Below are 27482 nucleotides of genomic sequence, written 5' to 3'. Positions count from 1 at the left end.
GATAAACATAGTTATTATTTGCTATCATTTTTATTTTTTTACAGTCTAAATCATTTTTATCTGTAGCTTCTGAAATAAAAGCATATTGCTAATTTGGACAACATGTATTTATTAAGTAGTTATTTTTACATTTGTGAAGTGCAGAAAGCGCTTAGGCATCCAGGCGCTAGCATTGCCCAAATATGCACACAATATAAATAAAAACAATCGTGAAAAATCCACAGAAACAGCAGTTAGTTTCAGTGGCAAAACACAATCACCATATGTTTCAATGCCTTCCACAGATAGTGTTTTCAAACCAAAGTTTCAAAAAGGCCTTTTGAAAACAGTATTTCTATCAATTACATCTGGGAACAGATGTGTTCAAGGTCCTGAATTGAAGACTGGTCTCAAATCCCTGCTCCTCCACTTAACCAAAGGGTGCTCCAGGCCAAATCACACTATGACTTATCTGCCAACATTAGCAGTCTGCATAAGGTATTCAGCTGTCTGCTACTTCACTCCTGATATTGCCAGGCGGGTAAATATTAATATTGACAATTCACATACTGGACTTCACAGTGTATTTGTCTACTACCTTACAGATGGAAAAATGTTTCCAATTTAACTTCCCATGATACCTTTGTGTACTAAAGACTCATTCTGTGATATCACTGATGTCACTATTTATGCAAATTAGGGGGGCCCACACATCTTTGCCGTGCATGGCCCTGCAAATCCTAGGGCCCTCTAGATATGTCTGTAATGCACTCCGGATCTTGCAAACTTGGATTTACATCTGTATGTGGTATTGAGTTCCGAGCGACTGCAGTGAGTGCAGCAGCCCTGTGTGATCTTGGGCACATTTTCTTTGTCAATACACTGTGCATGGCGTGTCATCTTGACACTTGAACTTTTCTGGAGCCTCCAGAGAGTTCAGAACACGGCGTCACAGGTGCTGAGGCGCCCCTCAGCTTATGAGGGCACGTCACGTCCATCTTCTCCATCCCACGGTGGTAACGCGCCGCTCCCACCCCTCTCTAGCTTTGAGCCTACCCCTCTCATTGCCTGGGCCTCTCACGTCACATGCAATCCTGACATCATTTATTTTTTATTTCTTTGAACTCATCACACACATACTCACGTCGAGGACGCCGCTCCCATGTTCGCTTGGAGCACATCACTCCCAGGCCCTGCATTGTCTGCCTTGAGCACAAAACCTCAGCGGTCTGTAGAAAGTCGCAGCTGAGCTGCCAGAGGCGCTCTGCATGTCTAGACTGGTGCAGGGCCAATCTTCTATCAGAGCGGCCCTCCGGCTAGTACCTCTCCAGACCAGAACTGCCTACGGATTCCATGCCCCACACCCAAGTTAGGAGCCTTCTTGAGCTCAATGCTGCCCCACCACCCCTGGCACTGTTAACCTACGTGTCTTTCCAAGGTTTAGCCCTTATTAGCCAGTGAGATACCCGAGCGTGTCCAGCGCTCACAGCTGCGAGTGATCTGCAGGTCGAAGGTTCGAGGCCCGGCAAGGCCTGCTTAGCCTTTGATCCTTCTGAAGTCAATAAATGAGTACCAACTTCCGTTGGGTGATAATAATTATATATAAACGTTATATGTAAAGCGATATATATATATATATATATATATATTTTAGATATTTTTTATTTCTGTTTTTCCACTATTTGCATTTTGCATGTACATATGTACTTCTTTTTCAAACACTTCTATTATTTTGTAGAGTTTTTTGATGGTTCCTTAAATGGGGATAAGTGGATTTCCTGCAATGTAAAGAAACAGAAGGCATCCCATAATACTACACTGAATGAATTTGCCCAAAGAAAAGCTATGGATACGTTTAATTTCGCTAAAACGCCATATCTGATGACAACTGGCGCCATCTGACCCAGTATCAAAGTTCAAAGCGGTGCTTTTTTAGCCACTGTTTGATGGCCCACCCCCAGAAACGAACTTTGTCCTGATTGGTCCAAAAAAGCTTGGCTAGAACCAGGACTAAAGAAGGTTCTACTATATATATCTTTGGGCTACACGCTTAGGCTCTCCAGCTGTTTTGAACTACAACACCCGTCAGCCTTAGATAGTATAGTCAATGGTGAGGGATCATGGGAGCCGTAGTCCACAATATCGGAAGAGCCACAGGTTGCTATTATGACACCTTCAGGGGGTCTCCACGACTTCAACCCATGGCACTGTACCACAGAAACCAAGTTAACACGAATGAACTCGCATGTGGGTCGCACCATGTCAATAGTGGCGGCCGCTGTCTTTGTGCAACGGGTCGACACCAGGATGGCCCTGATATTTGGGCACACGTATGGCCAAGTCTAGACCCTTTAACTCCCGGGAAATCCCTCGATCCTTTACAGACTTTTCTAAGCCTCCAGCCAGTGAGAGAAGGTGGAACTCGGAGACTCCAGGTGCCCGCTTTCAAGAACACAAGTTATACTTCACCCGAAAAGTAGCAGCCCTTCCCCGAAGCTTCCCCGCACATCGCCTTCCAAGCGGCGAGATTTCTTTGTAGGAAATAAATCAATGTTCTGATCAGGAAAAGAGCCGGAGGCCGATCCTCCCATCACTGGGGAGCTCTTTACTGGCGATAATTAGAGGGCCTCGCTATTCCGGCCACACGAGCTATCAGCATCTCACACATTTACTCCCCACCGCGTCCCCCTTTATCAACTGAAGATCACGTGGATGGCTCCAGCCCACTATTGGCCAAGTCGCTCGGTCTGGGGTCTCCTTCTTGCGGGGGCAGTTCCGTTTGGCCTTTTAACTAGAACATCACCCAAAACAAAAGTCATCGGGCACAATTCGTGGAATTTTTTTGCACGGTTCAAAGTGACTTTGCACGTGACTTTGCACTGCTAAAAAGTAACTTTACACTGCTGACACAAACCCTGATTCATGGAACTGTGCAAAGTGTAGTTTTGCAGTGCAAATTATCAATATAAGCTTAGCACTACACATGACCCACTGCAAGGGCGCACTAGACCAGGGACTGCACATCGAGCACTGGAGTTAGTTATTAATCAATAGAAGCTTAACACTGCACATCGCCATTGCACGGGTGCACTAGACCAGGGACTGCACATCGAGCACTGGAGTTAGTTATTAATCAATAGAAGCTTAGCACTGCACATGACCCACTGCAAGGGCGCACTAGACCAGGGACTGCACATCGAGCACTGGAGTTAGTTATTAATCAATAGAAGGTTAGCACTGCACATGACCCACTGCAAGGGCGCACTAGACCAGGGACTGCACATCGAGCACTGGAGTTAGTTATTAATCAATAGAAGGTTAGCACTGCACATGACCCACTGCAAGGGCGCACTAGACCAGGGACTGCACATCGAGCACTGGAGTTAGTTATTAATCAATAGAAGCTTAGCACTGCACATGACACACTGCAAGGGCGCACTAGACCAGGGACTGCACATCGAGCACTGGAGTTAGTTATAAATCAATAGAAGGTTAGCACTACACATGACCCACTGCAAGGGCGCACTAGACCAGGGACTGCACATCGAGCACTGGAGTTAGTTATTAATCAATAGAAGCTTAGCACTGCACATCGCCATTGCACGGGCGCATTAGACCAGGGACTGCACATCGAGCACTGGAGTTAGTTATTAATCAATAGAAGCTTAGCACTGCACATGACCCACTGCAAGGGCGCACTAGACCAGGGACTGCACATCGAGCACTGGAGTTAGTTATTAATCAATAGAAGCTTAGCACTGCACATGACCCACTGCAAGGGCGCACTAGACCAGGGACTGCACATCGAGCACTGGAGTTATTAATCAATAGAAGGTTAGCACTGCACATGACCCACTGCAAGGGCGCACTAGACCAGGGACTGCACATCGAGCACTGGAGTTAGTTATTAATCAATAGAAGCTTAGCACTGCACATCGCCATTGCACGGGCGCACTAGACCAGGGACTGCACATCGAGCACTGGAGTAAGTTATTAATCAATAGAAGCTTAGCACTGCACATCGCCATTGCACGGGCGCACTAGACCAGGGACTGCACATCGAGCACTGGAGTTAGTTATTAATCAATAGAAGCTTAGCACTGCACATCGCCATTGCACGGGCGCACTAGAGCAGGGACTGCACATTGAGCACTGGAGTTAGTTATTAATCAATAGAAGCTTAGCACCGCACATCGCCATTGCACGGGCGCACTAGACCAGGGACTGCACATCGAGCACTGGAGTTAGTTATTAATCAATAGAAGCTTAGCACCGCACATCGCCATTGCACGGGCGCACTAGACCAGGGACTGCACATCGAGCACTGGAGTTAGTTATTAATCAATATAAGCTTAGAACTGCACATCGCCATTGCACGGGCGCACTAGAGCAGGGACTGCACATCGAGCACTGGAGTTAGTTATTAATCAATAGAAGCTTAGCACTGCACATCGCCATTGCACGGGCGCACTAGACCAGGGACTGCACATCGAACACTGGAGTTTGTTATTAATCAATAGAAGCTTAGCACTGCACATGACCCACTGCAAGGGCACCCTCATCGAACACTGGAGTTTGTTATTAATCAATAGAAGCTTAGCACTGCACATGACCCACTGCAAGGGCACCCTGGACCAGGGATTGCATATGAGGCAATGGTGTTAGTTATTAGTGGGTCACCCTGTAGCTAGTTACTAAATAGTAGAAGCTTGGCACTGGACATTAACCATTGCACCAGCACGCTAGACCAGGGACTGCATATCAAGCACTGGATTGGTTATTAACCAATAGAAGCTTGCCACGGTGTGTTACCCATTTCACAGGCACCCTAGTCCGGGGATAGCACATCACACACTGGAGTTGGGTATAAACCAATAGAACCATGGCATTGCGTGTTACCCATTGCACGGACACGCTAGACTGAGTGTGAGGAATTCGACCATCCGCATGGTGAGTGTGCGCTCGCTTTTTTAATTTTTTGGAAATGAAAGTGAATGATGGGAGATCAACCTCTGAAAATGTGTGAGGTCATTCTGCACACATTTTCCATGATCACTGCACAAAACGTATAGTCACGTGTACTCCGTGAGTGCACAGCCTACAGGTACCGTCCTCCCCTATCATGTTCAGCTGGAATGTAACAGCCATGGGTAAATCAAAGCATCTCAAGAAGGGGGAAGGCTACACCTTCCTCCGGTCATGGGCAGCCTAATTAAAATATCAAAGGCTCCATGGATCTGCTTTCCTATTGTCTAAACTACTGGTGGCAGCGCATACTAATAGGAGTTCATTGGAACAGGCCTACATCAGACTTGATCGCAGAATGGATAAGAGGAAGGCAGGACTAAGACCTACAGGATATGCAATGTGTCAACTTGAAGCTAGCTCCCACCCCTCTGTATGAAGGGCAGTGAATTCATGTCTGTGTCCACTATTTACCATAGGCAACCCCGGCAGAGAAGACCCCTTTCAGAGGGACGACATATGTGATTTAAGGGATATGAGAAGTCTCCCTTAAATCACATACTTCAAGGGAGATCACAAACTTCAAGGGGGATCACAAAAGATCACAAACTTCAAGGGAGGCCTGCACGTTGATGAAGAGTCACAGGGGGCTCAGTTAGCCAGAGAGACACTTTGATCTACAACAGACAGGAAGATGGTTGAGACTTCGAGTACATATGGTCACCCTTTACCTTTCCTGTTGGAAAGCATGTTGGTCCTGACCTCATGCATAACGAAAGATGGTTGGTGGGGACCCAGGATTGGTTCCTTAAGGTGGGCTTAACCTGCACCAATCACTGGGTCACATTTGGCTTTAAAAAGGGGTGCATAATAGTGCAATGACCGGATCAGCGCTTCGCACACTAAAGTCACTTTTCCGAGGTCCAAACACTGGTTCAATGACCTGGACAGAGTGTAATTCTCTATATTCACTCTTCCCAGCCACCAAACACTAGTAAAATTACCTGGGCAGAGCATACCACTCTATGTTCACTCTTCCGAGGTGCAAAGACTAGAGCATTGACCTGAGCAGGCTTATCACTCTATATTCACTCTCCCTGGGTCTAAACACTAGAGTAATGACCTGAGCAGAGCTTATAACTCTATATTCACTCTTCCTAGGTCTAAACACTAGAACATTGACCTGAGCAGAGCTTAACACTCTATATTCACTCTCCCTAGGTCTAAACACTAGAGCAATGACCTGAGCAGTGCTTAACACTCGATGTTCACTCTTCCCAGGTCTAAACACTAGAGCAATGACCTGAGCAGGCTTAACACTCTATATTCACTCCCCCTAAGTCTAAACACTAGAACATTGACCTGAGCAGAGCTTAACACTCTATATTCACACTCCCCAGGTCTAAACACTAGAGCAATGACCTGAGCAGAGCTTAACACTCTATATTCACCCTCCCTAGGTCTAAACACTAGAGAATTGACCTGAGCAGAGCTTAACACTCTATATTCACTCTTCCTAGGTCGAAACACTAGAGCAATGACCTGGGCAGAGCTTAACACTCTATATTCACTCTTCCCAGGTCTAAACACTAGAGCAATGACCTGAACAGGCTTAACATTCTATATTCACTCTCCCTAGGTCTAAACATTAGAACATTGACCTGAGCAGAGTTTAACACTCTATATTCACTCTCTCTAGGTCTAAACACTAGAGCAATGACCTGAGCAGAGCTTAACACTCTATATTCACTCTCTCTAGGTCTAAACACTAGAACATTGACCTGAGCAGAGCTTAACACTATATATTCACTCTTCCCAGGTCTAAACACAAGAGCAATGACCCGAGCAGAGCTTAACACTCTATATTCACTCTTCCTAGGTCCAAATACTAGAGCATTGACCTGAGCAGAGCTTAACACTCTATATTCACTCTCCCTATGTCTAAACACTCGAGCATTGACCTGAGCAGGATTAAAACTCTATATTCACTCTCCCTAGGTCTAAACACTAGAAGATTTACCTGAGCAGAGCTTAACCCTCTATATTCCCTCTCCCTAGGTCTAAATACTAGAATATTGACCTGAGCAGAGTTTAACACTCTAGATTCACTCTTCCCAGGTCTAAACACTAGAGCAATGACCTGGGCAGTGCTTCACACTCTATGTTCACTATTCCAAGGTCCAAACACTAGTGAAAGGTTCTGGGCAGTGCTTAACACTCTATGTTCACACTTCCCAGGTCCAAGCACTAGGGCAGTGCTTAATACTCTATGTTTACTCTCCCCAGGTATGTTCACACAATAGTGAAATGACAGCTGCTGAGTGAAATGTCAGGCTCTGTGGTGAATATAAACCTGTTGGCACTATTTGACCCAAGAGATAGGGGTGGTGGAAGTGCTACCCTGTCACCCATTAACCCCAGGACAAGTAAACTTCACACCGTCACTGGTAAGGACATCACAGGAAGTGGAGGATGAACATCGCCCTAAGCGTTGGGAACTTCCTAGTCACATAGAAGAAGGTGAAAGTCAGGCACGTGCACCAGGTACGTAGAGCCCCATTGGCACTGTGTGTGGTGCCTTGCCTCAGACTGTGTGCCACAGGAGTCAAGCCCATCAGTTATTTGCTGTTTCATGTGGGAGAATGAACGGGGCACAAACCACTGTGTATGTGTGACGAATCAACTTCAGGGGCACCAGTGCGGTGACAAATCAACTTCCAGGGCACGAGTGGTCCAGGGATGAATATCGGTTTCCAAACTATCAATCAACCGAACACCTCTAGTACAGCAGAAGGGATCCAAATAGATTGGAATTCATGTGAATTTTAAGACCTCCTTGTCCACTTTTTGGGAACGTGGAGGGAACTGCAGGCTTATCTCTGCATGGTCGTGGAGCAATGGTTAGTTGCAACACAGCAAACATACAATTATTACCCAATGATAAAAGGGACTGTCCAGTCAAGGTTGTATACAAATACCTACTTTATTATTACTACAACAGACAGTTCTAGCACACTACAAAATACAACGCACCCTGTAAAGGAACACAGAGGACAGACAGTTTCACAAAGGAAAGGGATGCACTCTGGATACTGACAGGAGGGTAGTCAGTAAAGCAACCAGTCTTGGGCAATGCTGCATGGGCATCCCACAAGCGAGGCAGGGTAACTGCTGTTACCATCGGCAGCTGGGAGAGGGGCAGCCCCAACCTCCCCGTGCCTGCTCCTCTCCTCCCCCCAGCTACGGAGACACGCAGTCTCGGCAGCACAAAGCCACGGAAGGGTAGGGTGCGAACAGTCATCGCACCCTTCCTCCAAACAGCAAGGTGCTAAGCGCCATAAGGAAACAACCATCAGGCAGTGCCCAGGTTCAAAGATCTGCCCCCACCAGGGCGTCAAACAATCGGCTATCCGGCCGGGGTCTGTGACAACAGCAGCCCCCACCACATACACAACAAAGACCCAGGGCCCCCCTGGGTCCTATAAATGAGAGCAGCATGATCAGAGTAAACACAATCTGTTTGTGGACCCTGAACGGGGACCCAAGCAAACAGGAGGTTCACTGTTTACTCAGTGTCTTCCAAATCTTCTTGCTTTTTTACCACAGAACCCGTCCACCCTACAAAAAGGGGGAGAAGAACAAAAAGAAGTACAAGGCACTGTATGGTTCCCACAACAAGTCGTGGGACACAAGAAGGCGGCACGGGTCAGAGGGGGTACCCTCGGGACCCGGTGCCCAAAAGTATGATACCATCATGATATGTGATATTGTTATTGCCATAACTCATATCTGTACAATAAAATCCTACAGCCTTTTATTGCCAACACTTGACACAAGTTGTGAGCCTATCATTATGGGTGAGGGTTTGGGGTTCGGCCATTACTAATGCATGCATATGGGTTCAGCAGTTATAACAGTTCAAGGTTATTTGGTTTCAGCACCAAGGAGGCAAGGGGGTCGTAAATGTCACTAGGGCCCTTCGGAGAAGGACCAGGGGGAGAGAACCACATTCTACCTGGTGCGTGTGATGATCTTGATGCTCGACAGCGGCGAGTCGGTACCAAGACACTTTGCAGCTCCTGCAACAGAGTCCAAGACGAGAGACAGCTGCGGGAATCAGGTGGCAGGCAATTCGGCAAGTGAGGCTGGATGGGTGGCTGCAAGCTGGCCTACACAGCGGCTAGGGGTCAGGAATTGGCCCTGTGCTGTTTGGTGGATCTACAACGCTGGTCAAGGCGTCTCAGACAGTTTTAGTGACTGCAGCGTGACAACAGTCAGTGGTGCAGCTGCTCACGGTTCGAGGGCTCGACTGCCTCGAAAATGTCCTTTAAAGATGGATGGTGGTTGAGGCTTTTGTGGCACTCCTCCTAGCTTCTTCGCAGGGCTTGTGGCGTCCTTTCAAGGTGGACAGCCCAAAGCTGAGGAGAGTGTTCACAGGCCATGGCCTTGTCATTTGTTCCGAGACTCTGTGGCACTTCCCACCTAGGAATCTTGCTGGCAGAACCTAGCAGAGCCCGCTGTGGGCTGGCTGGGTACCGGTTCTGGAGCTGCTGGATGGGTCCTCTTAGTCCGGTATCGCCCTCTGTTCCCTGGGAGGTGTTTAGGGGAGGGATCTTGCTTTCCTCTTGGAACTCCTGGCCTTCCTTCACTGGCGGGAGATGTAAGGTAGACTGTACCTTCAGCTCGGGTCCAAATGAGTCCTTCTTCTTACTCCTTTCAAAGTGATGCTCTGCTAAGTGTCACACTCTGCTCAGGTCATTGCACTAGTGTTTGGACCTCGGAAAAGTGACTAAAGCGTGTGAAGCGCTAATTAGGTCATTGCACTATTGTGCACCTGGGGAAGGGTGAACACAGAGTGTTACTCTCTGTCCAGGTCATTGCACTAGTGTGTGGACCTGGGATTAGTGAACATAGAGTGTGAAGCGCTAATTAGGTCATTGCACTATTGTGCACCTGGGGAAGGGTGAACACAGAGTGTTACTCTCTGTCCAGGTCATTGCACTAGTGTGTGGACCTGGGATTAGTGAACATAGAGTGTGAAGCGCTAATTAGGTCATTGGACTATCGTGTGCACCTGGGGAAGGGCGGATGCAGAGTGTTAAACTGTAATACCAAAAACTGACCTCTCTGGATCTTCCTCGGACTTCCAAATCTGGGCCCCCCTGATGTCCCCTACCTATAGAGATGGCGTACCCAGGCGTGGGATTCACCAGGGAATGGAACCGAGATTGGTGTAACCCCCCCCCCCCCCCCCCCCGCGGTAAAGACATTCAGCTCATGGACAGCATCTCTTTACATAAATAGCACGTCTGCAGAGAACGAGTCTTCGCAGAATGGCGCTAGATTATACCCTGTGCACTAGGCGCCCAGCCATGCATTCATGTGTGCACTGCTTGCTCGAATGTTAGTGCAAAGGTATCCAGACTGAGTAACAATCTGCAATGCAGAGCCAGCCAACACGCAGGTACCTTCATTCAAGTGGAGGGTCGAGTGTTGGTGTAGGGCTGCGATAGGCGCTAGGCAGAGCCAGCCAACACGCTGGTACCTTCATTCAAGTGGAGGGGCCGGGTGTTGGTATAGGGCGGTGCTAGGCGCTAGGCAGAGCCAGCCAACACGCTGGTACCTTCATTCAAGTGGAGGGGCCGGGTGTTGGTGTAGGGCGGTGCTAGGCGCTAGGCAGAGCCAGCCAACACGCTGGTACCTTCATTCAAGTGGAGGGGCCGGGTGTTGGTGTAGGGCGGTGCTAGGCGCTAGGCAGAGCCAGACAACACGTAGGTACCTTGATTCACATGGAGGGGCCGGGTGTTGGTGTAGGGCGGTGCTAGGCGCTAGGCAGAGCCAGACAACACGTAGGTACCTTGATTCACATGGAGGGGCCGGGTGTTGGTGCAAGGCTGCGCTAGGCGCTAGGCAGAGCCATCCAACACGCAGGTACCTTGATTCACATGGAGGGGCTGGGTGTTGGTGTAGGGCGGTGCTAGGCAGAGCCATCCAACACGCAGGTACCTTGATTCACATGGAGGGGCCGGGTGTTGGTGTAGGGCGGTGCTAGGCGCTAGGCAGAGCCATCCAACACGCAGGTACCTTGATTCACATGGAGGGCCGAGTGTTGGTGTAGGGCGGTGCTAGGCGCTAGGCAGAGCCATCCAACACGTAGGTACCTTGATTCACATGGAGGGCCGAGTGTTGGTGTAGGGCGGTGCTAGGCGCTAGGCAGAGCCATCCAACACGCAGGTACCTTGATTCACATGGAGGGCCGAGTGTTGGTGTAGGGCGGTGCTAGGCGCTAGGCAGAGCCATCCAACACGTAGGTACCTTGATTCACATGGAGGTGTTGGTGCAAGGCTGCGCTAGGCAGAGCCATCCAACACGCAGGTACCTTGATTCACATGGAGGGGCCGGGTGTTGGTGTAGGGCGGTGCTAGGCGCTAGGCAGAGCCATCCAACACGCAGGTACCTTCATTCAAGTGGAGGGGCCGGGTGTTGGTGTAGGGCGGTGCTAGGCGCTAGGCAGAGCCAGCCAACACGCTGGTACCTTCATTCAAGTGGAGGGGCCGGGTGTTGGTGTAGGGCGGTGCTAGGCAGAGCCAGACAACACGCTGGTACCTTCATTCAAGTGGAGGGGCCGGGTGTTGGTGTAGGGCGGTGCTAGGCGCTAGGCAGAGCCAGACAACACAAGGTACCTTGATTCACATGGAGGGGCCGGGTGTTGGTGTAGGGCGGTGCTAGGCGCTAGGCAGAGCCAGACAACACGTAGGTACCTTGATTCACATGGAGGGGCCGGGTGTTGGTGCAAGGCTGCGCTAGGCGCTAGGCAGAGCCATCCAACACGCAGGTACCTTGATTCACATGGAGGGGCCGGGTGTTGGTGTAGGGCGGTGCTAGGCGCTAGGCAGAGCCATCCAACACGCAGGTACCTTGATTCACATGGAGGGGCCGGGTGTTGGTGTAGGGCGGTGCTAGGCGCTAGGCAGAGCAATCCAACACGCAGGTACCTTGATTCACATGGAGGGCCGAGTGTTGGTGTAGGGCGGTGCTAGGCGCTAGGCAGAGCCATCCAACACGCAGGTACCTTGATTCACATGGAGGGCCGAGTGTTGGTGTAGGGCGGTGCTAGGCGCTAGGCAGAGCCATCCAACACGCAGGTACCTTGATTCACATGGAGGGCCGAGTGTTGGTGTAGGGCGGTGCTAGGCGCTAGGCAGAGCCATCCAACACGTAGGTACCTTGATTCACATGGAGGTCCCGGGTGTTGGTGCAAGGCTGCGCTAGGCGCTAGGCAGAGCCATCCAACACGCAGGTACCTTGATTCACATGGAGGGGCCGGGTGTTGGTGTAGGGCGGTGCTAGGCGCTAGGCAGAGCCATCCAACACGCAGGTACCTTGATTCACATGGAGGGGTCGGGTGTTGGTGTAGGGCGGTGCTAGGCGCTAGGCAGAGCCATCCAACACGCAGGTACCTTGATTCACATGGAGGGCCGAGTGTTGGTGTAGGGCGGTGCTAGGCGCTAGGCAGAGCCATCCAACACGTAGGTACCTTGATTCACATGGAGGGCCGAGTGTTGGTGTAGGGCGGTGCTAGGCGCTAGGCAGAGCCATCCAACACGCAGGTACCTTGATTCACATGGAGGGCCGAGTGTTGGTGTAGGGCGGTGCTAGGCGCTAGGCAGAGCCATCCAACACGTAGGTACCTTGATTCACATGGAGGGCCGAGTGTTGGTGTAGGGCGGTGCTAGGCGCTATACAGAGCCATCCAACACGTAGGTACCTTGATTCACATGGAGGGCCGAGTGTTGGTGTAGGGCGGTGCTAGGCGCTAGGCAGAGCCATCCAACACGCAGGTACCTTGATTCACATGGAGGGCCGGGGTGTTGGTGTAGGGCGGTGCTAGGCGCTAGGCAGAGCCATCCAACACGTAGGTACCTTGATTCACATGGAGGTCCCGGGTGTTGGTGCAAGGCTGCGCTAGGCGCTAGGCAGTGCCATCCAACACGCAGGTACCTTGATTCACATGGAGGGGCGGGTGTTGGTGTAGGGCGGTGCTAGGCGCTAGGCAGAGCCATCCAACACGCAGGTACCTTGATTCACATGGAGGGGCCGGGTGTTGGTGTAGGGCGGTGCTAGGCGCTAGGCAGAGCCATCCAACACGCAGGTACCTTGATTCACATGGAGGGGCCGGGTGTTGGTGTAGGGCGGTGCTAGGCGCTAGGCAGAGCCATCCAACACGCAGGTACCTTGATTCACATGGAGGGCCGAGTGTTGGTGTAGGGCGGTGCTAGGCGCTAGGCAGAGCCATCCAACACGTAGGTACCTTGATTCACATGGAGGGCCGAGTGTTGGTGTAGGGCGGTGCTAGGCGCTAGGCAGAGCCATCCAACACGCAGGTACCTTGATTCACATGGAGGGCCGAGTGTTGGTGTAGGGCGGTGCTAGGCGCTAGGCAGAGCCATCCAACACGTAGGTACCTTGATTCACATGGAGGGCCGAGTGTTGGTGTAGGGCGGTGCTAGGCGCTATACAGAGCCATCCAACACGCAGGTACCTTGATTCACATGGAGGGGCCAGGTGTTGGTGTAGGGCGGTGCTAGGCGCTAGGCAGAGCCATCCAACACGCAGGTACCTTGATTCACATGGAGGGGCCGGGTGTTGGTGTAGGGCGGTGCTAGGCGCTAGGCAGAGCCATCCAACACGCAGGTACCTTGATTCACATGGAGGGCCCGGGTGTTGGTGTAGGGCTGCGCTAGGCACTAGGCATAGCCATGCAACATGCACGTACCTTGATTCAAATGTAGGGTCCGAGTATTTTTGTAGGGCGGCGCTAGGCGCTATACAGAGCCATCCAACACGCAGGTACCTTGATTCACATGGAGGGCCGAGTGTTGGTGTAGGGCGGTGCTAGGCGCTAGGCAGAGCCATCCAACACGCAGGTACCTTGATTCACATGGAGGGCCGAGTGTTGGTGTAGGGCGATGCTAGGCGCTAGGCAGAGCCATCCAACACGCAGGTACCTTGATTCACATGGAGGGCCGGGTGTTGGTGCATGGCTGCGTTAGGCTATGCTGGCCAGGTCTTCTCGCTTGTGTGATACCAAGGTCTGCATAGGCGGCCATGGAAGGCCACCCGCATGGGGCAATCTATCGGGCAGCCCTTACAGGCTCCATCCCTTGGGCTGCTGTTTTTACATTTCAACCTCTACAAAGGTTTGAGGACGTATAATGGCACTAAACGGAGCTGTGCCTGCAGCTCGCCTTGCACGGGTCCCAAATCACAAGTCTTGTGCTGGTGTCCGGCTTGAGCCTGGTCAGGGAAGGCCCAGGAGAAGACTTTGTGAAGCAGGGATGAGCTCAGACATGTGCCCCCCCCCCACCCTTTGCCACACCTCTGACGGTGCAGTATCCGCTTGGCACGCAAGGCATATCCCGCAATAAGTCGGGAACAGCGAGCCCCACATTCCCACATGCTGTTTGTGAAATGCTCCTGTTTTCAACATTGCACGTGTGTTCTGCGTGGATAGTCTTGTTTTCACTTCATAGCGCTGCACGCACACGCATGTTTCACTACTCAGAAGGTGCACAAATATCGCCAGAGGGCAGGCTGCCCCCGCAGCTGCCCGCAGGCTGGTTTGAAGATGCTCGGGAGCCAGTGGAGTCACTTTGCTGAAAATGTTGGGGGACGACATGACAAGTAAATGAAAAGGGCCCCTACCACAAACGTTGGGGGGCAGCAAACATAATTGTCCCCCTGAAACACTAAATGCCCTCTGAAAAGCTATAAATCCTCCGGTGTAAGCAAGCGCCAATGTGGAGGAACCAGTTTAAAAGGAAACAAGGTGACGATACTTCTGTACACCCTGTGTGAAGTGATGGCCGGAAGGGCTTCAGCAAACGCAACTTGTAAGACGAGTGCTCCAAAGCGCACATTTGAACCCCTAGAATGAAAGTTATATAGAAATGGATATATTGCTGTATTATAAGACTGCCGAATGGCAACATGGGGGCAATGGCTGCCCCCCCCCCTGAAGCTTGAGGCCCCCATCACCTAAAAAGTCTGAAAGACCCTGACGCCGCCCCACTGAGATATAGCCATCTTCCAGCTCTGCGCCCAGCCATGCCTGGGCATTTAATGGGATTTACGGTGAATTGTGCTGCTCAGGCGGCTGCACTTGTGCCCAATGGCCCTTGGCACGATCTGCCCCTTGAGCAGATCCGCGGTGGCTCTCAAGCACACGAGCGCCCCCCTGGAAGTGCCCTGCTCCGCCCAGGCAGCGTGCGCACTGGTGCACGAGGACCCCGCGCACAGCTGCTTCTGATTACATCCGGCCCGTGGGTTTCCAAGGAGATCAATGCCTCCTCTTCTCAGACGCCTGAGCACGAAACTGACAAAAAAGCATAAACCCAGGGTTTGATTTCCCAGAAATCGATCAGGGGAAATGTGATTTGACCACAAACCCCATTGAGATATCGACTGCAGGCAATTGCACGGGTCTCGCTGCAGCGATGCGGAGGACGGTTACCATGGAAACCAGCATTTCCTGCAGAATCACTCACATGCCCTCAGATGGGGTTTCTCAAAGCCCGGCATTTATTTAGTCACACATGTTTGAGCGCGGAGGGGGGGGGGGTGGGTGTCGGGGGGTCACCCGGCTCCCCACCCCCAGCATTACACACTTGGATGGGAAGGGTTGAAACTGCCATGCCCTCAACACCCCAGTGCAAGTCTACTACTGATATTGCGCCAGGCTCAGTGATGTCACCTCTCACAGATAAGGATGGAATCAGGGCCTTCCAACCCCTTTCAAAGGAAAGGGGTTTCGAGCCTCTGGGGGGGCGGGGCCAGCAACTGCCCCCATGTTGCCAGTAAGCAGTCTTGTAGCACGGGAATAAATTCCTACCTCTGTTTTTGCTCTGGTGCTTAAAATGTGCTCTTTGCAGCCCTCGCATTACAAGCTGCGTCTCCTTGAGCCCTTCCGGCCGTCACTTCCCTCGGGGGTAAACAGAAGTGTTATCACTTCATTGCCTTCTAACACTGTCTCTGCCACATCAGGGTTTATAGCTATTCAGTGGGTATTTAGGGCCTGACTCATGGAATAGTGCACAAAGATCCTGCAAAGCCTGCCGCCGAGGGCGACCATGCGCTAGCCTGCACGCAGACGTTTTTCTCAGTGCTCTGCATATTCATGGAATGTTCACGCAAAATAACCGTTTACGCAAGTCGCAGCCGGAACGCCCCCCAACACGCCCCTGCGCAAAGCAAATATAGCCAGAAACAACTACCTTTGCATGCTCCCTGGGTGCGAATACATGCACCCTTAAAACTGTGTGTTTGGTCCCCCGGTAGCAGGCCTGCATATCAGGGACACTGCGCGGGGTCCCCGTTTACTGTTCCCAGCGCCCCAATAACATGTGTACGATTTATCGTAACTCGGGTAAAACTCCGAAAATCTGCATGCAAACTCCTGTAAACCGTTCCTGCACCCCGCAGCACTGCATACGCACACCCCTAAGCTAGATCAGAACCCCGACTGCGTACACGCACCTCTTAATCCGACACCCAATCATTCCTCTGTGCAGTAAATCCTATGTGCAAGTGTCCGTACGCCTGCCTTCGGGTGGTGGATAGTATGAGGACTTTGCATGGACATTTCCCTGCCGAGAGGTTGCACGGTCAGATCCATGAATACATATTGTTCTGCACAAAAGTGGGAGGGCAATGAACTGACTGCGGGCCGTCCCTCATAACGCCCACTTTTTCAATTGTTCTTCCTCATTTTATGAGTTCTGCACCTTTCCCTGCCCTCTGCGTATGCTACGACAAGGCTCTGCGTGGTGTCTCATGCAAGGCGCTTGGACGCTCGCAGTGACGGGCCAAGCCTGTGGAAAGTCCCAACAAAGTACAAAAAAGTGCAGCACAGTCGAATCCAAGAATTGACAAACAGGATTTTGCACGCATTTTGGCACACAAAGACCTTATTCACCACGCAAAGAATTCCATGAATCGGGCCCTTGGTGTTTAAGCTCCCTGCTGGCTGGCCATCTCGTGATAATCAGTGGTTATTAACCTTATCTATGTCACCACAGTGATATATGCCACCTTGGGGGTGCCTCAGACTGTTTTCACTCAAAGCAGGGGTCCCCCGCCCATCATGTCAAAATGGCCCCCCACACATCTTCAGCCTGGCCTGGGAGGTAGGGGGAGCTGTATGCAGACAGAATGCCACTGCTGGGAGTGCGCGGGTACAGGTTGCTTTGCCTTGTAAGACCCATTCCCACATTCTCTTGACTCCTCCTCTAAGATCTCCTACCACCTTCCACTACACACACAGACCCGCCCCCCACAGATGGCCACCATAGGCCTAGCCGCTAGCACATCAACACTAATCAAGCCACGGCTAAGCTCTGCGCTTCCGCCCTCCTGCGCTCTCCCACATCAGTTTATGAGATCTCGGGCTCTTCCCTATGGGGAAGATTCTCCCAAGTTGCTCCACTGAACCCAGAGAAAGCAGACGGGCACTCAGGAGCCAGGCACGTCCGACCTGCACCCATCAACACCACAGGTTTTGCATCAGCCTTTCCCACTGCACTTTAATCTTACGGAGCCAAGCGCAGTGAGGCCTCCAATAGTGGCAGACGTAGACTATACAAGATCACTTACATTCAAGACCCTACAGGTAGAATCCTAGATCTGATCATTGTACAATGTGTGTGTGTGTGGCCTTTCCAGGAGCGTGCCTGTTGGAGGCATGTCCATGCATTTTGTGTGATGCTTTCATTGGCATTTAACGGGACTTCGGGTGAAGCACACTGACAGTGACACCAAAGCACTATGGGGTAGACAGCAGAGAACATCTAGTTTAATGGGTTTTCAAGGAGGAGAAGAGTCCCACATGTTTAAGATAAGGGCTGTGAAAGGAGGTCATTGGCAGGGAAAGATTGCCAATAAGGATTGGTGAAGCATCAATACACTATGCTTCTCCTGATCCAACACCACTCCTTTGTGTGACAGTGCCAGAATGAATCATTGCGCATGAAGCGGTGAGAGTGTCACACTAGATGTGTGACACTTGGCAGGCCTGCATCTACAGTCAAACAGAATTCATTGCAAGTGGCTTTCGTCTGTAGAGTGGAGGCGGCACCAGCCTGGCATATTCGGGACTTCTCGGTTGCTCTTGACACAGTGAACTTTGGAAAGGTCCTAGTTTTACCAGTTTCTATCACCCATGACGATTGCGTGCTGCCTATGACTGTTCTGCAGAGCCACACCAGACCCTAGAAGAGAAAGACACAGGCACCCCACGCAGAAGGTGCCCGGCGAGGTACCAGTGGGAGGGGAGTAGGGGCTTAGAGGGCCAGAGGGTTCTGGGAGTTAAGGTGGTCTTATTCATGACTGTGACTTCTGAAGCGATAGCACTGCAGTCCCTCTGAGAGCCCTCACTCTGGACTCCTTCTCATGTCATCAGTGGAAAAGCAAAGAAATACAAGCGCTTTGCAGTCAGGCTGAAGACCAGACTCAACCATAGGTGCATTCACCAAAATTATGGGCCGAACGCGCTGCTAGTTCAACGTCCTCGCAGGGACCAAAATCCAAAGTATGGGACATTGGGAGGTGCTATGTTGCGTGTGTGCATTTCGGCCATTAAAGCTATGAGAGGATGGCCAAGACCCTGCTAATCACGCATGTCTGAATGGCATGTGGATGGGTGGAAGGAGCTATACTAGGAGCTAAGCGGGAGGGTGTGTGCGAGAGGATAGACTGATATATGTGTAGGTACAGTTAGAATTTTTTTTATCGTGAAATGTAGCAGCATTCTAATGGTAGGGGTTCTGTGCAAAAGTGCTTGAGTTGAATATGAAAGCAAATGTGTGTGGGGGCGAGGCTGTGCCTTTGGCTAAGTTCTGAAGGTGCGGCATGCGATAGAAATACATGGGTTAGCTATACATTCAACATTGTTTACCCCCTGGATTCCAACTAGGTGCCAAGAGCAGTGCTTGATCTCCCACGCGATCTAAGTGTAATAAGCACCCAACCTCTCTGGGGATCGTGGAGTGATACAGAGCCCCTCCTCAGGTCCTTCTAGTGCGATAACGTTCCCGCCTCAAGTGTCTACGTGCAACGGCAAAGCCCGCACTCATATGCAATAGAGCATGACATGTTGCCAAACTCCATATGAATCAAATGCAACCCTTTCATTATTTATTTATCCACTTTCTCGTCGGACAAATTGCTTCCATTGATGTGTAGCACATTTCTGACTCAACATATTTCTTACCCCCAAAATCTATCGAGGATTAACACCTTTCCCAGCCCCCAAAATTCCATTCAAATACAGCACATTTCCTACCCCCAAAATATGATTTCAGATTCGCGCAGAGGAGAGCCGCTTCACCCGGGTGTTCAGAAGTTCATGGAGCAAAACAGGCACATTGTGGTCAAGTACCAGACCCCTGTACCCCACCTCAGAAAACCTTCAAAGGCAGAGACCTCTTCCATCTGCCGATTCTGAAAGCCCGCTCAGCCAACAAACACACTGCTGACATCTGCCTCCTTCTTGAAGACATTGACCCCAACATTCTCGCTCTTATTGAGACTTGGTTCAATGCAGCTCAGTCACTGATTTTGACTCCTTCCTCCTTGACGGCTTCAAGGTGATCTCCAAATCTCAAACTCACTGCACTGGCGGTGGGGTTGCCTTAATGTTCCCTGAGTGGGTTACTGCTTAAATTGTATCCACAAACCTCCACTCTTCCTTAAGAGCCTGGTATGTAAATTGGTCATCTCTGCCATCTCCACCCTGACCATTCCTACCATTTACCGGCCTCCAGGCGCACCACCCTGTTCCTCTCCGAATTGCCTGATTTCTGTTCTTCCTTACTTTCATCCACCTTCAACCTCCCCCTCTTGCATGATTTCAACATCCAACTGGACTCCCCTGGCTCAGCATCCACTCTCTTCATCAATCTTTGCACCATGCTTTCCCTCTCCATTCTCCCTTCTGGCCCAACCCACTCAGTTGGACACACTCTGTATGCCCACATACACTCTGACCTCTTTCTCCCCCCCCACTAGTCACCCCTCTCCCCTGGTCAGACCGTTCTCTACTTTTCTCCCACCTGGGTCCCTTTGGCCCTCTGACCGCTCTCCGAAAAACCCTGCAAAACTCGTTCACTATCATCTGCCTGATGAAACGAGTGTCAGCTGCTGCTTTCGCTTCCACCTTCATCCCCACTCACCCACCTATCTCTGACTCTGCTCTCACTCCACTTGTCCATCACCAATACCCTTGACATTCTTGCCCCAGCCATGAGGATCCACCTGAAATCTGTCTAAAAGCGTAACACCAGGTACAACACCAAACATACTCCCCTGAAACAAAACTGCAGGGCGGCAGAATGGAAGTGGATAACCTCAGGCTCATCCTCTGACAAACAAGCCTGCCCCCTCTCCAAAGGCAATACAGACTCTCCGTTCGTGCCAAGAAAATAGTCCACATACAGGCATGGGTTTCCGGTGCATCCAATAATGACTGAATTCGTCAAGATCTGCAGGGAATTAACCAACCCTTCCGCAGTCTCCTCCTCCCAGTGGCCTTCCCAGGCGCTCTGCAATGCATTGGCCACTCACTTTGCCACCAAAACTCAGGACATCCTGAACACCCTTGTTACTCACCCTCCCAACCCAGCCCACACCCCCTTGCCTCCCTTGGCCCCTCACCCCCCTGCTTCCTCCCTCTCCTTCTTCTCTCCTGTTACACCTGAATAAGTTACCAGAGTTGTCCGCTCCATGAAGGTCTCTTCTAAACAGGTTCCCCCCCTTACTCATCCAGGACCATCCAGGATACGACTGGCTCTCTTGACCCATTTGCCACTGGATCTTCCACTCCTCCCTGAAGCACTATCTTGTGCCGACTCCCCTAAAAATACCTTTGGCAGAACCTACTTGTCCTGCCAACTACCACCCTTTTTCCATCACCCCCTTCCTGGGGAGGTTGCTGGAGAAACTGCAATTGCCCCAACTCAACTAGCACCCCAAACTTGTTGGTGGTCTCCACGACCATAAATCGGGAGTCCGAGCATCCAGAGGCACGGAAACTGCTTTTCTGCACACCTGTGAAGAACTGCTCACATGTCTGGACTCCAACTCCCCTGCTGTCTTCCTCCTTCTTGATCTCTCCTCTGCTTTTGACACAGTCAACCACTCCATCCTCATACAAAGCCTCTACCATACCCTTGGTATCTATGAACGGGCACTGGACTGGGTGACAGCCTTCCTAACTGACAGCTCATCCCAAGTCATCCTGGGAACCTTCTCCTCTCCTATTTCCTTCACCACCTGTGGCTGTCCCCCAGGGTTATATCCACTTCCCGTGGCTATTTAACATCTACCTTGCTCTGCTTGCACGCCTCATTGTCTCCTTTTCCTCCAACTTCCAGTGCCATGGAGATGATACACAACTTCCTGCAGACCCTCTTGCACTTTCCATCATCCTTGACTGCCTATCTGCCTTCCAGTCCTGGGGCACTTCCAACGATCTCTGCCTCAATGCCCGTAACACTGAGATCCTTCCTATCAGGACCCCTGCTCACTCCTTCTTCCCTTCACTCTGGCCTTCCTCCTTGTGCTCTCCCCGGCTTTTATTTATTTATTTACAATTTATAAAGTGTGAACTATGGCCCGAAAGCACCAAGGCGCTGAGCGGGGGACCAGTATTACAGAACACGAGCCACAACCTAAGAAACAGTGAGAGAACCAAAAAGAAGCCAAAAACCTTGGAGTCATCTTCGTCTGCTCTCTCTCCTTCCTCCCTCACGCTCAGGACATTTCCAAGAAGTCACACTTTCAGCTCTTGCTTCTCAAAGGAATTCTTATTTTCCTCACTTTCCCCAGAAGCTCAATATTACCCGAGCCCTTGTTCTCTCTAGACTTGACTACTGTAACAGCCTTCTCCTGAATCTTCCTGCTTCCACTCTGTGACCCCGCCAGCAAATCCAGAATAGGGCAGCAAGACTTATCATTGCCCTCAAGCCCAGGTACCACATCTCTCCTGCCCCACAAAGTCTTCACTGGCTCCTAGCCGCAGCACAGATTAAATTCAAATCCCCCTGTATCATCCACAAGGCTGTCTGTGGCCGGGGTCCACATTATCTGCAACTCTTTCTGACTAAATATTCCCCCTCTAGAACCCTGTGCTCCTCTGGCACCAATTCCGTGTGTGTAAAGCGCTTCACTAAACAGTGGGGAGGTGGTCGATCGCTTCCCTCAGCTGGCTCCCTCCTGTGGAACAGCCTGCTCCTGTGCCTTGAGCAGGACTTTCTTAAATTACGGGTCCCTGCCCTCGCAACCCGAATCGCCCCAGCTCCTGTCTACCCTCAGCACTTACCTTGGCACTCCCTGCGCTGTGGAGGTTTGCACTTACAACTAACCCGGCTCCCGCCGTGTAGCACTCACCATACCACACACTTCATCTGTGGCTCAGCCATGAGCCCAGACACCCCAGCACTTATCCCCTCTTCCCTCTTCCTTGTAGCACTTGCACTTTCAGAATACTCACAAGGCACAGTAAGTCTGTCATTTTTTCCTTTTTCCCTCCACTACTTTTAAATATTGTGCTTTTTAATGTGATTCACTACATTGTTCCCTCCCTTTGCCCTGTGGGTGCTTGGGAACTGTAGTGCCGTATAAGCGCCTAACAAGCGAACAATAAATAAATAAATAATAATGATGATTTTATTGTGATATAATCCATAATTTGGACTTTACACAACATACAAAATTCTTAGCATACAAAACACAAATGCAATATGTGTGATACCACTCAATATGACATGGAGAGTCTTTCTGGGACTACTGCTTAAATTCTTACTCCATTTCAGTACCGCTTGCCTTATTTAGGGTCTGGCAGCACGTTAAAACCCTCTGACCTGATTAATGATATTGCGATCCCTGCCCTCGGGGTATCTTTTTGGTATCCCTGGTACCGTGGTATCATAACATTTTTAGATCAGCCCCATCACTTAGACCTGTCTGCACGTCTTTAATGAATTGCCCCGTGAAACACTTGATGAAATTGGGAACGGGATTGAAGTTACGCTTTATCATACTTATTTTATCTTATTGGGTTTTGCAAAGTTAAGTGCATGGCGAATTAAGTGCATTGTATTGAACTACATTGCACTACACTGTATTATATATAAATAACAAAATAACTAAATAACTAAATAACTAAATAACTAACTAAACAAACAAACAAACAAATAATTAAATAAATAAATAAATAAATAAATAACGATGTACAAAAAACTGACATCCTGTAAGTGAAGGAGTTACCCCTATGTAAAATGGTGGTAACAGAGCAGGTGAATGACCAAACGCGATAATTCGGCCTATCCTCAATAGACTCATATGGGACTTCAAAATGGCGAGTGAGAATATCCCTTAATTATTCAGGAAATTATTGCTACTGCATGCAGTAATGCGAATTCAGTTTGGCCTTAATAACGCGTAGTGAGGCCCAAAGTGTGTGAACATCTTAAAGGGCCAGCACACACCAGGGTCGGCCCACGCCTATGAAACAAGGCATTGAAACACTTTCCTATGGAGACCTGGAGGAAAGGGTATCATTCATGTGTGTCGTCTATTCCAAACTTACATAGACACTATAGTTACATGGTTATTATAAAGCAGTTGTGACCATTCCTAATACATATTGCAGTATGCCTGGGGCTGAAAAGTACTTTTTCCCCTTCACAAATTTTGCATTTTGCATGTGGCACACAGGTGCACTCAAAAGCAACCGCACGGACACCTGATCCTCACAACTATTAACCTCATACGACCTGGCCTGCCCGATACTTCTCTTTGCAGACGATGCAGTTCTCTTATCCACATCTGCAAGCGGGCTCATGATCACCCTTGAGTCTTTAGCTGAGGCATACTTGGATCTCCATCTTGAGATCAATGTAGAGAAAAGCAAGCTATTGGTGTTTCACCTAAAATGTAGCAAATTTGTGAAACTCTAGATGGCTATCAATGGCTCCCCCCTCGAACAAGTGAGACACTATGATTAACTAGGCATGGGATGTAATGATCAAGGCAACAGGCCATCGCAGGTGCGAACATCTAGCCCAGCTTTCGAAAAAATAGGGGGGGCAATAATGAGATTTTTCCTCACACATGGCCAAGGCCCCATCGCACCTGCCGTCACAATGTACACCGCCCAGACCAAGTCAGCATCGATCAACAGGGCTGATATTTGGGCCATTGGGACAATCAGAAATTGGGTTTGGCAGACAGATCTTCCATGAAAAAAGTCTAGCGTTGTCAAAATCATGTTCGAGCATCCCCATTAATTTAGAATTGAGCCTCAGACTAATCCAGAAATATGTTCTATTTGGACGGTATTCTACTGCGAGGCTGTGGCTGGTTCCAGAGTTATAGACCTATTGTGAAGTCCTTATCCATCTACTGGATGCCGAGAGCAGTAGATCCCGGCCTTGGTTCCAGAATGTCAAAAAACTCCTGATGCAAATGGAATTGGGAGACCTTTGGCTGAATCCCCAAGGAATCATCGCAGGAGACCCGGCAAAAGCTAAACATACCTCACAAGAATGACTGAGGCAGTGTTAGCCAATGGTTGCATGGCACTAGTTAAAGAAATCACATACCGGCCAAATAAGTCCATCATGGGGCGTGAAAAATAATATCTAGACCACGTCAACCAATCACTCGCGCTCAGCTTCTACTTGAGGTTTAGATTCTCCCAATTGAACTTGGCATGCCACACTCAAAAATGGGCATCAGATGGACATTAGTCATGCCTAGTTTGTGGACCTGCCAAGGAATCCTTGAACCATTTCCTATTCTTCTGTCAGGGCTACCGCGTAGCACGATGTACGTTCTTAAAAACCATATGCAACACGCATGCCATACGTCGAATAATTAACACGCTCCAGCTCTTCAGGCGCAGCAACGACACAAAAGTGGTGTTCTTTGTAGCAAGCTATCTTCAACAGGCACTGCAAATAAGGGCAACACAGATGCAAGACTTCACTATCAATTTGCTCTTCATGAGACTGTTAAATTATACATCAATATCGGAGCCACCATTATGTGTATTTAATCCGAGCATTATGAACTTTGAAGCATATCCCAGGTTTTAATAATGATTTTGTATTTATCTCTTGCACTGGATTTTAATGAACTGTGATCCTTAAACCACTGTGTACATTGTATGTTGTTTAAAGCATGTATGTATGGCAAATGACTGCATTGTCAAATAAAAGCCAATTGAAATGAATTAACCTCATATACGTCATATATGGACGACTGGTAACAGGCTGCTGGTTAAATTCTGAAAAGTGGAATGTTAATGTTAATTAATAGCATGACAACTATTTTGAAACCATAGCACTTATGCATGTATGTATTCTACTTGTGCCCCTGATATATGTGGAAAACCTTTGAAGAGATCGGATGGTTTAATAATGATATTCATACCCAAAAAACAACACTATAGGAAGCAATATTTATGAGCAGCAGAGAAAAATGGGTCTTGCCAAAGAGAATGGAGATCCACTAGTTACATGCAGGATTAACAAATATAGAAAATAAATGTAGTTACCTGCTGCAATAAACCTATAATTCTGGCAGAGCAATGGCAATAGCAGCAACATTCATTAGTCAACAACGAGAGCATTTTTTACAAAGCAATGGAGGTAATCACATCACAACAGAAGGCCAAACGCTCTGGCATAAGTTCATTCCATTAAAAAGAGTTCAATGGGAAAAGCTGGTAAGAAGAAGCTAATATCGGGAAAGCAGTCACGTCAATTAATGTCCCAAACAATCAATTAATGTCCCAAACAAGTATAGTAGTTCCATATGTATATCACTTAGCCTTCAAATCCCACATCTCAGTCCTCCATGGACATTCACCCCACAGCACCTTGAGGCCATACCAAAGGTAGTCTGAGCTATACAAATGCCATATAACATAGCATAACCGCATGGTCACACAGTTATAGAGGAAATATAGCTGATAAAAACACATATGGTCCATTGAGCCAAACTCCCTTTGAGTTGCTAGAATCTTGGCAGTTTTTATGGTGGTTGCCATAATATTGGGACACATCTACACTGCAACGATTGCCAGTACCAGTCCTTCCGAATATTGAGAGACTACACCTGATGCGGAGAAACACTAGAGTTCTCTATCACGTCTCCCAACCTGCCTTTACTTCTATGCACAGAGGCTGCAAGATCCTCTCCCAGCATGCAATGGTGTTCCCTGCACAGAAGACTTTCCCCATCATATTCCTCCTAGCCCTGGAATGAATGCAGTCGAGCAGCCCATTTACGGATAAACAAAGAAGAGAACAAGGTTCTACTCAATTGAAGCTAAAATCCAGGGTTAAAATGCCCCCATTGGCCACACAACATTAAATCAGAGTGCTCCACAAAGTGACAACCATCCCAGACACATATAGTACCATATTCAGCGGCACTTTCAATATTTGGCCTGAGCTTGAGGACGCCTATTTCTACCGTGACGGCGCGTTGGCTCCCATTCAGAGGACAAATTAATTTAAAACCTTGACATTGGTCTAGAAATTGGAAAGCGTCTTCTGACAGCACCCAAATAAATTAAGAAGCGTAATTTATAGTTTCCACCGACAAGGACTCTTCCTTCTTTACAAAAACAAATTAATTCAGAAAGAACTTCCCCTAAGAACAGGCCTTTCGCATTGGAAAGCCGACTCTCTGCAAGGTTCCAGTGTGTGACGAAGGGAGAACCGACAAGTATCCTGTATGGGGACAAATCACACCTAGCACGCTTTTTGCTGAGGACACATGCCACAAAGAACTCACCTTCAAGCTTCAGAGCTCAGCTTAACTTCGGGCGGCTTTGCCCCTTTTTCTGTCAAGGTCAGAGTCTACGAGACGTCGTCTATATAGCGCCATACAAGGAACCTAAAATAAATGGAAACGATTACAAGAGTTTTAAAAAGGCGACCTTTCACTAGTTGTAATATTTGCTTGCCACACAAAGCACTGCTGTGAGCTCTCTCTTACTGATCAGTGGGCAGATTCCAAAAAGCTATATTGAGAAAACGATTAGATTTTATATTTGCACATAATATTATAGAAGAAGTATCTTTTCATTTAAACATTGAATTTACATTTTTGTGACATGAAAATCAAAAGACATATACCGTCTGAAATTTAATTTAAAATGTCTATATACTTGAGAGAAAAGCAATAAGCAGGTGTCGGTATACGTCACATATTCTCATGAAGACAAACGAAAGTACACAAAATAGGATAACTGATTATCATTCAAAATGTCATTAAGATTGTGGTTACATCGACATTTGGGAAGTCACAGCAGATGCGGAACCCTATGTGCCATCTAGTCCTTGGAACAACGTGGAATCTACAAAACTTCCTGTCCTACTTGTCATCTCGCACTACTATTACTCCTCCGTGTCTTTCATGCGACTTTCTGAACTGTGCTGCTGAATTTGCCACCATCAGCCCTCCTTCAG

At 49.2% G+C, this 27482-nt stretch overlaps 1 protein-coding gene across 4 annotated transcripts in view; it reads right to left on the bottom strand.

The window, feature by feature from the left end:
- NLGN3 (neuroligin 3) overlaps positions 1–27482 on the bottom strand; it is a 1023628-nt gene that overhangs the window by 678918 nt on the left and 317228 nt on the right. For all 4 annotated transcript variants that reach the window (XM_069612391.1, XM_069612393.1, XM_069612394.1 and 1 more), the window contains exon 2: positions 26806–26907. The gene's annotated coding sequence lies outside the window, so the exon portion shown is untranslated. The remainder of the gene's footprint in view (positions 1–26805; positions 26908–27482) is intronic.

The sequence above is a fragment of the Ambystoma mexicanum genome, chromosome 5p (genome assembly GCF_040938575.1).
Source record: "Ambystoma mexicanum isolate Mex_15411 chromosome 5p, UKY_AmexF1_1, whole genome shotgun sequence".
In the NCBI taxonomy this organism is placed as follows: domain Eukaryota; kingdom Metazoa; phylum Chordata; class Amphibia; order Caudata; family Ambystomatidae; genus Ambystoma; species Ambystoma mexicanum.
The sequence above is the reverse complement of the archived record's forward strand: the minus strand, read 5'-3'. Positions and strand labels throughout refer to the sequence as shown.